Source organism: Ambystoma mexicanum, chromosome 8 (assembly GCF_040938575.1).
Source record: "Ambystoma mexicanum isolate Mex_15411 chromosome 8, UKY_AmexF1_1, whole genome shotgun sequence".
In the NCBI taxonomy this organism is placed as follows: domain Eukaryota; kingdom Metazoa; phylum Chordata; class Amphibia; order Caudata; family Ambystomatidae; genus Ambystoma; species Ambystoma mexicanum.
The window spans coordinates 1,075,231,627-1,075,244,613 of record NC_090929.1 but is presented as its reverse complement, the minus strand read 5'-3'; the positions used below and the strand labels follow the sequence as shown (position 1 = coordinate 1,075,244,613).

The 12,987-nt window shown below is 52.9% G+C and overlaps 1 protein-coding gene across 1 annotated transcript in view; it reads left to right on the top strand.

Annotated features, from left to right (window-relative positions):
- The window catches only part of ECHS1 (enoyl-CoA hydratase, short chain 1), a 298,785-nt gene that overhangs the window by 168,894 nt on the left and 116,904 nt on the right, over positions 1 to 12,987 (top strand). The window lies entirely within an intron of this gene.

The following is a 12,987-nucleotide window of genomic DNA, read 5'->3' as shown; positions in this document are numbered from 1 at the left end:
GTCAATCAGGGGAAGGCTCTCTCGAAAGCTTCCATTTCCAGATGGCTCTCCGGCTGTATCATGTACTGTCATCGGTTGGCAAACCGACCGCTGCCTGGCCGTCCGAGAGCCCATTCCACCAGTGCGATCGCAGCTACCACGGCGTTCCTTTCTGGTGTGCCCCTGCTGGACATATGTAGGGCTGCTACGTGGAGGTCGACGCACACCTTCACGAAATTCTACTGCGTCGATCGGGATTCCAGGGAGGAGTCCAGGGTCGGCCAAGCAGTGCTGCGCAACCTGTTCGCCTGAGGTGAGCCTCGTGAGGAGGTAAGATGCTTAATGTTGAGTTTGATGTAATGCTTAATGTTGAGCCTTTGCCACCTCCCGTGGTTGTGCATGTGTGTACTGCTATGTATTCTTTATTCATGAGCATGTGAATCCATGCCAGACCCCATGCTGGAGAAGGAACAAGTTACTTACCTGTAACTGTTGTTCTCCAGCATGGGTCTGGCATGGATTCATATGCGAACCCTCCCGCCTACCCCTCTGCGGCTCTTCACTTGGTCATACTGCCACTTCACGTGCTTCCAAATCTGAAGATGGCTGCCAGAGGCGGTGCTTAGGTAGAGGGCAGTCATTGGCTGTGGTCAGTATGACGCAGAGACTAGTGATTGGTTATTACTACGAAAGACAGATCAGAAACGAAACTGATACTGGTTTTTTCTTTACCGAGGATTCCCAGCCTGACGACGGGGAATATTAATGAGCATGTGAATCCATGCCAGACCCATGCTGGAGAACAACAGTTACAGGTAAGTAACTTGTTCCTTGTATGTGATGCCAAGGGAATCATCACCTCAGTATATGCCAACTATCCAGGGTCCAGCCATGATAGTTTCATATTCAGAATGTCACCCCTAAACCGGGACCTGGAAGCTGGCCATCATGGCGACACATGGCTAATTAGTGAGTATAAATGCCTCTGCGCACGCATGCATGTCAGAAACTGAGAAATGTGGAAAACCCCACTAATGACAACCATTATCACCTCCCCAGTGCACAGTGCCTACCCTCTGAGCACCTACATGATGACGCCAATTCGGAATCCCACCACACCACCCGAGGTAAGATGCAACACAGCCCATATTGCAACCCGGGGCATAGTGGAGTGCACATCCGGAGTGCTCAAGTCACGCTTTCGCTCCCTTGACCGCTCTGGTGGGCAGCTGCTATATGCGCCCCCAGTAGTGTGCAGGATCATAGTGGCAGCATGTGTCCTGCACAACGTTGCAACCCGGAAGGGCGTGCCAGTGGACATGGTGGTGCCCCCACATCCCCAACCACATGCACGGCCGCTCCGCATGGGAGATGAACCCAGGAGGGACGAGTTACAGGGTGCACCCCAACACCCACATGCGTGTATGTTGAGAAAAAACAAAAATGCCTCCATGGCCTGCATGGCTATGCTACAGTGGGAGAACTGCCGTCGCTGTCATCACCCTGTGGTGGTACATTAGAAGGTGGCCGTGATATGGGAGGCAGACCACGCAAAGCCCTGGCATGCTCCTCCATGGATGATGGTACGGAGATCCCCATGCAGCACCTCACGGGTAGCACGCATTCGAGGGGATTGGGTCCTCCGACGTATTCCATATCTATGACAGGTAATGTCCACAGCTGTGCTGCTTCGGAAAATCTTTGGCGTCTGCGTCGATGCGCCGTCCCCGAGGACCTCCTCCGACGGCCAACGTCACCCGATGTGATAAGTAGGACGCACGACGCCCATAGCCTCAGTTCCGTTTTTTCCGCGAACATGTTCGCTTCGTGACTCTCGGTACGCCTCAACTCTTTGGAGTTTGCTGTTTTCGATTCTCGGTTTGTTGAACCTGTTCGGTTTTTTGTGAGGACCTGTTTGTGGCAATGTCTACTTCGTCTTCAACCCTGCGTCCGGGCTTCAAGAAATGCAGGGACTGTGGGTCCAAGATGTCGGTCACGGACTCGCACGCCGCCTGCCTCTGGTGCCTCGAGGAGGCCCACGATACGGACAACTGTCGACTGCCGGTCGATCACGGCAAAGGCGTTGCGGGAACGCAAGAAGAAGCTGTCGGTAGGCCGGGTGTCTAAGCCCCGCAAGTCGAGGTCTGCGGGGCTTTCGACGGATGACTCGAGGGGCGACTCTCCGCGTCATCGTCGGAAGTCCAGTGGGTCTCCTTCCAGGAGTCGGTCTCGCCACTCCTCCGCCTCTTCGAGGCATTCCCGGAAGCGCCGGCATAGGTCGCCTTCCCCGTCCTCTTCTGAGGACTCCACCCGTCGGCGGGTCGCTTATCCCTCCATGCAAGCGACACCGGAGGAATGGGCCTCCTTCGGGAAGCAGATGCTAGCGATTCTTGAATCGCAGGGCACCGGTCCGTCCGCGCCTCCGAGTGGGGTCGGTCGGCACCGGTCGAGAGACACCGCTCGTACGCCTTCGGGCTCGGGTGGTCGGCACGGCTCGCGGGAGAGGTCCCGCTCGGACAGGGGTAGCCGTTCTCGCCATGCCGTGCCTGGTCTCGGTCCTCGACGTGCTCAAGACCGCTTGATCCTGTGCCGTCTTCGAAGAAGACGTCGACGCCTGTGGCGCTGAGGTCGTCGAGAGACACGCTCGGAGCTCCGGCTTCGAGGCCTGTGTCGACGCCGTCGATGCTGGCAGCGCTGCAGCTGACGTCGACGCTGATTCGCTCGAAGCCTTTTCTGTCGACGCTGACTCGTTCGGCGCCCTCGACGCCTTTCGAGGTGGTGGTGTCGGAGGGGCACTGTGGCACGGGATTAGCCCCTAGGAAGGCTCTGGCTAAGGTCAGGCACTGCTTTGGTCCCCAGGGGTCTTCCTCTCCCCGCCTGGAGTACATTTCTGAGGGTGATGAAGGCTCTGATGACAGCTTGGTTTCGGTTACGGTTCCAGATGAGCTTATCTCGGGCCATAGCCAGTTTGATGACCTGAGGCAGTCGCTGCATGATGCCAGTGGACTAGACACCGTTTAGTAGGCCGTAGCCTGGCACTCATGCCGATTCTTCATATCGGCGCCTTATGTCTCGGGTCACCGAGTACTTGGGTTGGTCTGCTCCCCAAGTACTCGGTGACCAGGGGAGTTCGCCAAGTACTTGGGTTTCGGCAGGGGAGTTCGTTCAGGATGATCTCACGGACATCCTTGATCTTGGTTCCCCCACTGACCCGGTTTTGCCGTTTCATATGGCGCTGCAGAGAAGGGTGGCGGTGGCTTGGACTGCTCCGGAGAGTCTCCCGGCAGTGGGCAAGTCTTTGTCGCGAAAATACCGTCCAGCCAGTAGCGACCCCTGCTACTTGTCTTGGCACCCCACTCCGGAGAGTTTGGTGGTGCAGGCGGCTACAGCCCCGGCAAAGCAGGCGTCGTATCCTACCATCCCTCCAGATAGGGACGACAAACGTTTTGACGGCTGGGCGAAGAAAGTGTTTTCTTCAGGGGGTATGGCGCTTCAGGCGGCCAACCCATATGTGCCTTGTCTTGTTTTCCACACACTCTGTGGAACTGTGTTGCATTAGCGGCTGAACATATTCCCGAAGGGGACGAACGGGATGGTTTCCTTGCTATGGTTCAGGATGGCAAGGATGCCATGTGTGAGGCCGTTCAGTCGGGTTTGGACTTGGCAGATTGTGTCAGCCGGTCCATGGCGGCGAGCACCGTAATGCGCAGGTTTGCGTGGTTGCGGAAGTCTGGGTTTGCTCCTGATGTGCAGTCCCGGCTCCTCAACATGCCCTTTGACGGTGAACACCTTTTTAGCAGCAAGGCTGACGAGAGCCTTGAGAGGTTGCAGACCTCCAAAGCTGCAGCGAAGTCGTTGGGCGCTGCAGTTCGCCAATCTCTGCCTTTTCGTCCGAAGGGACAACAACGGAGGGGAGGTTCCTTTCGTTATTATTCGTCCTTCAGTAAAGCGAGGGGAGCTAGCAGTCAAAGAGGCCATCGTAAGAGTGCCAGAGGTGGAAACAAAGGTACTCGAGGTGCCAAGGCCGCTCGGGCAGTTGCCTCTTTGCCCTCGGGCAACGCAGCAGCCGCTACCACTCAGTCATGAGGCCAGGTCCCATGGTTCGCCGGTTGGGAGGAAGGCTGGCGCAGCATCTTGTAGAGTGCCAAGCCATTACTTCGGATGTGTGGGTTCTGGAGATCATAACCCACGGCTACTGTCTTCCTTGTCGGCAGAGGCCTCACGACAATCGCCAGGGAACCTCTCGTTGAAGAGTCCGGATCCACTCCTTGCGCAGGCAATTCGAGCCCTGCTGGAGAAAGGCGCCATAGAACTGGTGCCTGTAGCGGAGAGGAACAAGGGATGGTATTCCCCTTATTTTTTGATTTCGAAGAAAGACTGGGGATTGAGACCCATCATGGACTTACGCGGTTTGAACAAACTCCTCAGGAAGGACAAGTTCAAGATGGTGACTCTTTCTCATGTCCTCCAGGCCATTCAACTTCAGGACTGGTTGGTGTCTCTCGACCTCAAGGATGCTTACTTCCATGTGCCGATCCATCCCAAGCACAAGAAGTACCTGAGGTTGGCAGTTGGCGACTCGCACTTTCAGTTTCGGGTCCTGCCGTTCGGATTGACCTCCGCCCCAAGGGTTTTCAACAAGCTCATGGTGGTGGTGGCAGCGCATGGGAGGAAAGGGGGGGATTCACATCTACCCCTACCTGGACGAATGGTTGATCAGGGGGAGCTCTCCCAAGCAAGTCCTGGATCACCTGTCCGTCACCTGCCACTCCCTTCACAGGCTGGGCTTCTCCCTCAATTTAAAAAAGTCCCATTTGACACAAACGCAGCGGCTCCAGTACATCGGAGCAGTGCTCGACACATCCCTGGGGCAGTGTTTTCCTCCCCGGGTGAGGGCTCTTCACATTCAGCAGATGGTGAACAAGTTTCAATTTGCCCAGGATCTCCCAGCGTCCGAGTTCTTGAGACTGCTCGGCCTCATGGCATCCTGCATTCTTCTGGTGCCAGAGGCTCGTCGACGGATGAGATCTTTGCAGTGGACACTCAAGCTCCAGTGGTCTCAGACCTCCGGCAGGCTGTCGGACCCTGTTCAGGTGCCGCCCTCGGTAGCCCAGGACCTTCTGTGGTGGGCCGTCGAAGGCAATCTGATGAAGGGGGCCCCATTTTGGCTGCCCTGGCCGGAGGTGACTATTGTGACGGACGCATCCCTCACGGGATGGGGAGCTCATGCCAACGAGTTGACAGTCGGCAGTCGTTGGTCTCCGTCGGAGTCAAGACTCCATATCAATCTGTTGGAGCTGAAGGCCGTCAGGCTAGCCCTGAAGGCTTTTCTGCCGACTGTGCGCGGAAAGAGTGTCCTGATTCTAACGGACAACACGGTGGCCATGCACTACCTTAACAAAAAGGGGGGGGGGCAGGGTCACTTCCGCTGTGCAGGGAGGCAATGCGGCTCTAGTTCTGGGCCATCCAGCAGGAGGTTTCGATCTCGGCTGTTCATCTGGCCGGAGACGACAACGAGACGCTGGACGCTCTGAGCAGGCAGAGCACGATCTCTCACGAGTGGGAGCTGGCTCAGGAGATTCTCCTGGAGATCTTTGCCCTTTGGGGGACCCCTCATGTTGATCTCTTCGCCTCCAGTGTCAACCGGAAGTGCGAAAGGTTTTGCTCGCGGGAATTTCCTCCAAAAGGAGCCTTAGGAGACGCGTTCGTGGTGGAGTGGTCATTCCCAATGCTGTACGCGTTTCCTCCAGTCCCCGTCATCCCGCAAGTACAGCGGAGGTTACGGAGGTTCGGTTCCCGGATGATCCTCATTGCTCCGGCGTGGGCCCGGAGGACGTGGTACCCGGACCTTCTAGACTTGTCCATCTGCCCTCCACGTCGTCTTCCCTACCGAGACGATCTGCTCTCACGGGAGGGGGTCGGGTTCTCCATCCAGAGGTCAGATCCTTCAACCTGCACGCTTGGCTTCTGAAAGGTTGAGGTAGAAGGATTGGGACCTCCCTGAAGACGTGATGGAGGTGTTGCTCTTGGCCAGGCGGCCGGCAACAAAGTCTCTGTACCGTTGCTGTTGGAGAAAGTTCTGCGACTGGTGCAGAGTTAAGAATGTGGATCCTTTTGAATGTGACATTCCCATGGTTCTGTCTTTTTTGCTTTCTTTGGCCCACAGGGGCTTGCGAGTGGGGACCATTAAAGGTTACCTGGCGCCGCTGTCTATATTTAAGCGCTCGTCCGAAGAGTGTTCCTATTTTAAGATTCCTTTAATTTCGCAGTTTTTGAAAGGGCTCACTGTGTTCCCTCCGTCACCTTTTCTGGTGCCCGGTTGGGATTTGAACCTTGTTCTTAAGTTTCTTATGGGTGCTCCGTTTGAGCCTTTACATTCTTGCCCTTTGAGGCTGTTAACTCTGAAAACTGTTTTTGGTTGCGGTTACTTCCGCTTGCAGAGTGAGTGAGTTACAGGCACTTTCAGTTAAGCCACCCTTCACTGTGTTTCATAAGGACAGGGTTGTCCTTAGAGTTCGTCCTTCTTTTCTTCCGAAGGTGGTTTCGGAATTTCATTTGAGCCAGAAGGTTGTTCTTCCGGCGTTCTATCCTCCTCCACATCCTGGTAAGGAAGAGGAGAGGCTCCATAGGCTTGATCCTAGGAGAGCGTTGAGCTTTTATATTTCACGCATGTCCCGGGTCAGAGTGGACGATCAACTTTTCATTGGTTACGCTGGAAAGCGTTTGGGACAAGCTGTGACGAAACAGACTTTGTCTCGTTGGATTATTTTAGCTATCTCCGAGTGTTACCGCTTGGCGGGTAAGGATCTTCCGGCTGGCTTGCGGGCCCATTCTACCAGGGGAGTGGCTGTGTCTACTGCCCTGCAGAGGAGTTCCTATTCGTCACATCTCTGATGCAGCCACATGGGCTTCAGTACATACTTTTGTACGTCACTACTCCCTCGATTCCATCAGAGGGCAGGATCTGGCCTTTGGCAAGGCAGTCCTCTATTCCGCAATTTGATTGGGCATGCTTTTGTGTTCTAAATTCTTTCCCACCTCCTTGTTTGGTACTGCTTTGTCTGTCATAGATATGGAATACGTCGGAGGACCCAATCCCCTCGAAGAACAAGTTACTTTCTTACCTGGTAACGTTCTTTCGATGGGATGGTCCGACAACGTATTCCATATCGCTCCCTCCCTGCCTTCCCCGCTGCAGAATTTCTTTTGCGATTGCAGCTTGCATTCTGCAAGGCCTTGTGTGTCTGACTGGCAGAAAACTGGTGGTACACGTTCTGGGAAAAAACGATAACTGAGGCTATGGGCGTTGTGCGTCCTACTTATCACATTGGGGGACGTCGGCCGTCGTCGGAGGTCCTCGGGGACGGCGCATCAACGTCATCGACGCAGACGCCAAAGATTTTCCGAAGCAGCACAGCTGTGGACATTACCGGTCATAGATATGGAAGACGTCGTCGGACCATCCCATCGAAAGAACGTTACCAGATAAGAAACTAACTTGTTCTTTGACCTGCATGGCCTTGCGTGATGCCCGGATCTCCTGACTGGTTGCCTGGAGCTCAGCTGAGAGTGTGCGTGTCAGCTGCTCCAGCTGATGTTCTGACCTTGTACTACGGGACACCTCAAGTTCAACCAGAGTATTTCTGAGGGAGCTGTGTTCTAACCTCAGGGCTTCCCTGTGGGCCTGTGACTCTACAGATATGGCTGTGCGCAGAGTCTCCAGTCCAGCCCGTCGCTCCCTGTCAGACCCCAACATGTCCTCTCTGTGCAAGTGGCAAATGTACTCTGTTGCCTGCTGCTGGAGCTACCCCTAATCTCCGGAAATACGTCTTTAGGAAGCCTCTCTTCCCGGAACCTCCCACAGGATGCTTTTGCACCAATAGGACACCACGGCACGTACTCGGCCCCCGCACGTGATGTTGTCACCATAGCAATGGGCACAGCTCTTCCGCATTCCTCACCAGACGTACGAGCTGCTTCATTCGGAACCCGACGCTGCAGAGTTCCTGCTAATCTGTCTCCCGTACACAATTCGGAGTTTTGCCCTCCTCCCCATTCCACCAGTCACACCACGCTGCAGTTCACAAGCACATGGTGGAAGCTGCATTAGGGAATGACCTAAATATGTCAGACACCTCCTGCATTTACTTGCAACACGGTGCAGGATACTAGTTGATGCTCAGACTGCCCAGACTCACCGGGCAGCACTCAACTGGTGCAACACAGGCGCAGCACACCTGATGCCGTATTTTTGACGTCTGACCACCGCACCTCCTCTATCGTACGGGAACTTGAATTTACCATGTGTACCAGAAACTCCACGTTTACACGCGGCTCTCTACATGTTTTAGGGTCCTGCTACCCACTGCCCTGATGAAGGCGGATAATTTTCTTATATTTTGAAGAGGAAAACTGTCTACAACTGTCGAAATGCACTGCTAGAAAGAGGGGGATTGAAGGTCCCTCATAGACTACACAATCCAATTTGGACCTCGGACCACTGAAAGTCCAGCCTTCGAAGGAACACCTCTTGAGGTTCCTCTTGGTTTTTTTTTTAAATAATTTTTTTTCCCCCTGCTGCGTTGGCAGACGCAATCCCAGATTAGAACAATTTCAATTCTGGATTTCCATTTTAACTTGAAACAAGGATTTATTTTCCGTTCATACAAAAATGTTTTTTTTCTTTCTGGGTCCAGCTTCGTTGTGAGGTAACAACCTAGTCAGAAATACTAATTTGGTTTCAAAGAATGCGCCTTGTTTCTGACTGAATGGATAAACTGAGCATGTAATTGACATATGCCATTCCTCATGTTCGGTTTTGGTCCTTCTCTCTCTCTCTCTCTCCCCCTCCCCCTTTTTTTTCTTTGATTTTAGATATTTCATGTCTACTCTCAAGAATGTGTAATTGTTGATGCCTATATCCATTGATTCTTTTTTCCCCACTTCTTTTGAAATTGTAACATGTTAAATGATATTTTTCTACATTTCCAGGTAATTGTTCCAAATAATTTTAAACCTAATAGGGCCAATCCACGACGCATCAGTACCCCTTTTTGTTGATAGCTGGAGCTCCATCTGCCTTTCAGGGGGGAGAATGGAAGTGGCCACCCTATCCATTGCCTGAGCCATCAATTCACACAATGACCCCTGTTGTGCTGCTATAGTGTACATGGAGTTCTCACACACAGTATTGCCTGGTGGCGCATGGCCACCATGTTGGTGGGCACCACACCTGTTTGGGGCAAGGTGATGTGCACCTTGCTGTGCTGGCACTGCCTCAGGCTGCAGGACTGCATTCCTCCTTTGATCTGCTGGCCCAGGAACAGGAGCAAATATTGTTGTGACCCTGCAGGCGGACTTTCCAACACTTAATGCCCCATAGAGGGGGTCTACCCCCGGTGCAGGTGGGTTGGACAGAACAGCATCACTGCCAGAAACACTCACCTGCGACGGCACATATGTCTCAATGTATGATTCAGCACCTGATTCATAGAGGTCTCCGGAGGTGTACCCAGAGACACCGTGGACAGTATGGTCTGTAGGAGTAATGGGTTTTCACCCACCACCACCCCACGTCCTCCACTGGTGCCCGGTTGTGGCTGTGAGTCCTCCTGGGTCTGCGCCATCTCCTCCTCCTCCTCAACAGCATCAAGTGCCTCATTGTCATGATCTCTGCTTCCAAAAGGTCAGGGTTTTCCCAACTCCCTTGGAAGCGGATCCATAACCCAGGTTCCGAGTGCCAACCAGTCCCAATTGGGACCTTTTGGACCCAGTCCTGGCGCCAGTGGCACCAGGCTCATAAATATGCCAAGTCCCAGCGCTGGAAGCGCCGGGCTCATAATGCTTGGGTGGACTTACCTGCAGCAGACCATGCTGCTTACTTGCCTGCCAGTTGAGCCTCTGATCCTCTTCTGTTTGGAACTACTTTTCCTGTTGGGTGGGGCAGGAGCCACTCCCTAGATTCAGAACACTGGAACTCTTCTGGAAAGCAGGAACTCTTTTCTTACCTAGGCGTGGCTGTGGAAGGAGACACCTAAGCACTACAGGAGGCTATTTAAACCACACCCGATGGATGAATCTTGCTTTGCGTTATTCTGCATCCTCTGCAGCAGAACGCTCATCGTGTCTTCTGCATCTGATCCTGGGCCTAAGGAAAAAGGCTTACCATCCTGAATCCAGTCTTCAGCAACACCTATAAAGACAAGAAAGAACAGGTTAGCATTACGGTCTTCAGTGACAGCTCTTCACTTACCTGGTCCATCGGCTGTCACCAACGCCTCGCGCTGCATTCCGGCATCTGAAAGACAAAGGCTTACCTACTCTTCGTGCGCTCCGGAGGTCTTCACACTGCATTCCGGCATCTGAAAGACAAAAGCTTACCAACTCTTCGCACGCTCCGGAGGCCTTCGGCGCTGCATCCCGCATCTGAAAGACAAAACAAGGTGCGTTTAAAGACATTGGGGAACTTTAATACTCACGTGCCATTACTCCTTTCCACATCTAACCCAGTGGGTATTCCGGCACCCTGCAGCCGCTCCGAACTTGTACCTGCAAAATAAAAAGACAGTTAGAGCGCATCGTGAAGCAGGCAACAAGCGCTTACTTACTTCAACTCACTTCAGCCCGTCATCCGCCATCGCCGGAACCCTGCAAAACAAGAAACATCATTACTAAAGACTTTAAAGACATTAGAATTACTTGAAACTTACCATTCGTGCAGTAAACGACGGACAGCAGTCCTTTGAAGTCAAGAGGCCTGCTCCCCTTATCCAGTGAAGAAACTGGTTACAGCACCCTGCCCCGAGGCAGATGGAGAGCACGGCGTTCTTACCTAAGGTGAGAGCGTTAACCTTTGGGGTTCTACAGGAGAAGAGAAAGGGAAGAAGAGAGAGACATTCAATAACCCAGTTCCTTAATCCCATATTTTCTATCTGCAGACATCTTACCCTTCGAGTCAAACATACAGTGCACAGAGGTCCAGCCCAAAGAGCCAGCCGTGTGTTACACATCACCTTTGAAGATACGGTATACGCCCAGTCAAGATCGGCGCCTCTACGGGAATCAGGTGAGCGTTACACTCATCACCTGCAAAAACATAAGAGTAATGAAAACAGGCCTGAGCACCATAGCCCACACACATAGGCATGACGAGGCAGACATCCAGTACATAAATGACACCTGTCACACATGACAACTCTGACATGCATGCACTGTCAATGAGTTGGAAGGGGAGGCAAAAAGCAGACACTGAGGACTCGAAGATCGAAAACCAACACATGTGCTACATGCTGGATAGCACTGGCATCACACATTAGCCTGTGAGTGCCATGGACAATGCACATACATGACACATGCCAGCACACATATGGCACATAGCATAGCCATGGCAGATTTGACAAGGACACCCAGATGGTAGCAAATCAGTACTGGCACCCATCCATGTGAGCTGGACATCATGAAATGAAACATGCAAAATAGTGTGACAAAACACGCATGTGCCACACGCTGCAACAAAGCCAGTGTTCACTGAAGCACTGGTGGCAGGCACATGAAACATCAATAGTTGGTCACTTCGACATGAGAGGGTACAATTGTCATGTTCAACATTCAAACTGGGCCCCAAAATAATTGTGTGCAGGCCATGTGTAGGTGCACATTACTCAATCAGCCTGGCTATTCAAATCTTTCCCATAGTAAATCAAGAAATGTGGCCCATTATGCGGTGTAATCTATGACTGAAGTATGTCATATTTGGGACAGTAGGCCACAAAAATGTGTGCTACAAAAGCAAAAAATGTAATAGATCCGGCAACAGGAAATTAGTATGAAGAATGTTGTGGCAAGAGGACAGCTGAAGGCCAAGTGCAGTAATCGTGTGCAAAAAGTGAAACACAAGTCGGGGGAATGGTTTAGAGGGACCTCATGGGTGACCCATAGCACTCATGACTACACAGCCTCACCTGGCACTCAGTCTGAACACATCACCCAAGCAACATACACATAGATTGCACACACATACATGGTCACTCACCGGACATTGCTTCAAGATCTGGTAGGTCTCCCACGCCTTGGATCTGATCCTCTGTGATGAATGCTCCAGCGCCACACGTGGCTTAGACTTGGTGACACGGAAGTCGGCCTGGGAGTCGTCCTGTGCCGGTTCGGTTGACAATATGGGCCGGTTTAACAAGGCCTGAGCTGGGATGGTGTCAGCTACATCTCCCTGAACCATTGGGGGGCGGGGGAGGGCATAGGTGTCCCTGATTGGTCCTCCACACACTGGGCTCTTGGGCCACCCTGCACATCCTGGCCACGTCCCCTACCGCGCCCACCTCTTTGAGGTCGGCCACCTTTTCCTCCCTTACTGCTTGGTCGCCTCCCAACCATGGCACTGATGTTGTTGTGCATATGGGAGTTGTAGTAAACAATTGTCCTGGGCAATTGGGGAGAAAGGGGTAGGGTACTGGATGGAATACGTACCCTAGTGCTCTTGCAAGGCTGTCTGTGACCCCTGGGGGAAGATGACAGGTCACGCAACGGCCAGGCACCCCAAAAACAATATTTAACATGCACGCAACCCCTGGTAGACCACGTGCATGGAAAGAAGAACCTGCACTACGCTGTGGTACCCAGAAACACAAAAATAAGCGTACGCGTGGTACACGCAGCCTACAATGACCTCTGGATGGGTACATGACACACGGGGGCAACCACAGTTGAAAAATATGTGCGCGACTCACCGTCTGCCTGGAAAGATAACATGAGAAAGACACGCGTGTGCGCGTTGGCAACACCCCCGCCAAAAGAAGAATTGAACGCTGTCTGAGTATACAGGGAGTACGAACTGGAACCGTTGTGAAGTAATTGCGTGTGAACCGACAAGAAGTACAAGAATCACCCGCTCGCTCTCCACAAAAAGCACGTACAAGAAAATGGCATCCTACGCGTACCTATTAAACCAGCCCGCACGTGCAACGTCACGTACGCGCGAAGGCCCTTTCCTCCAAT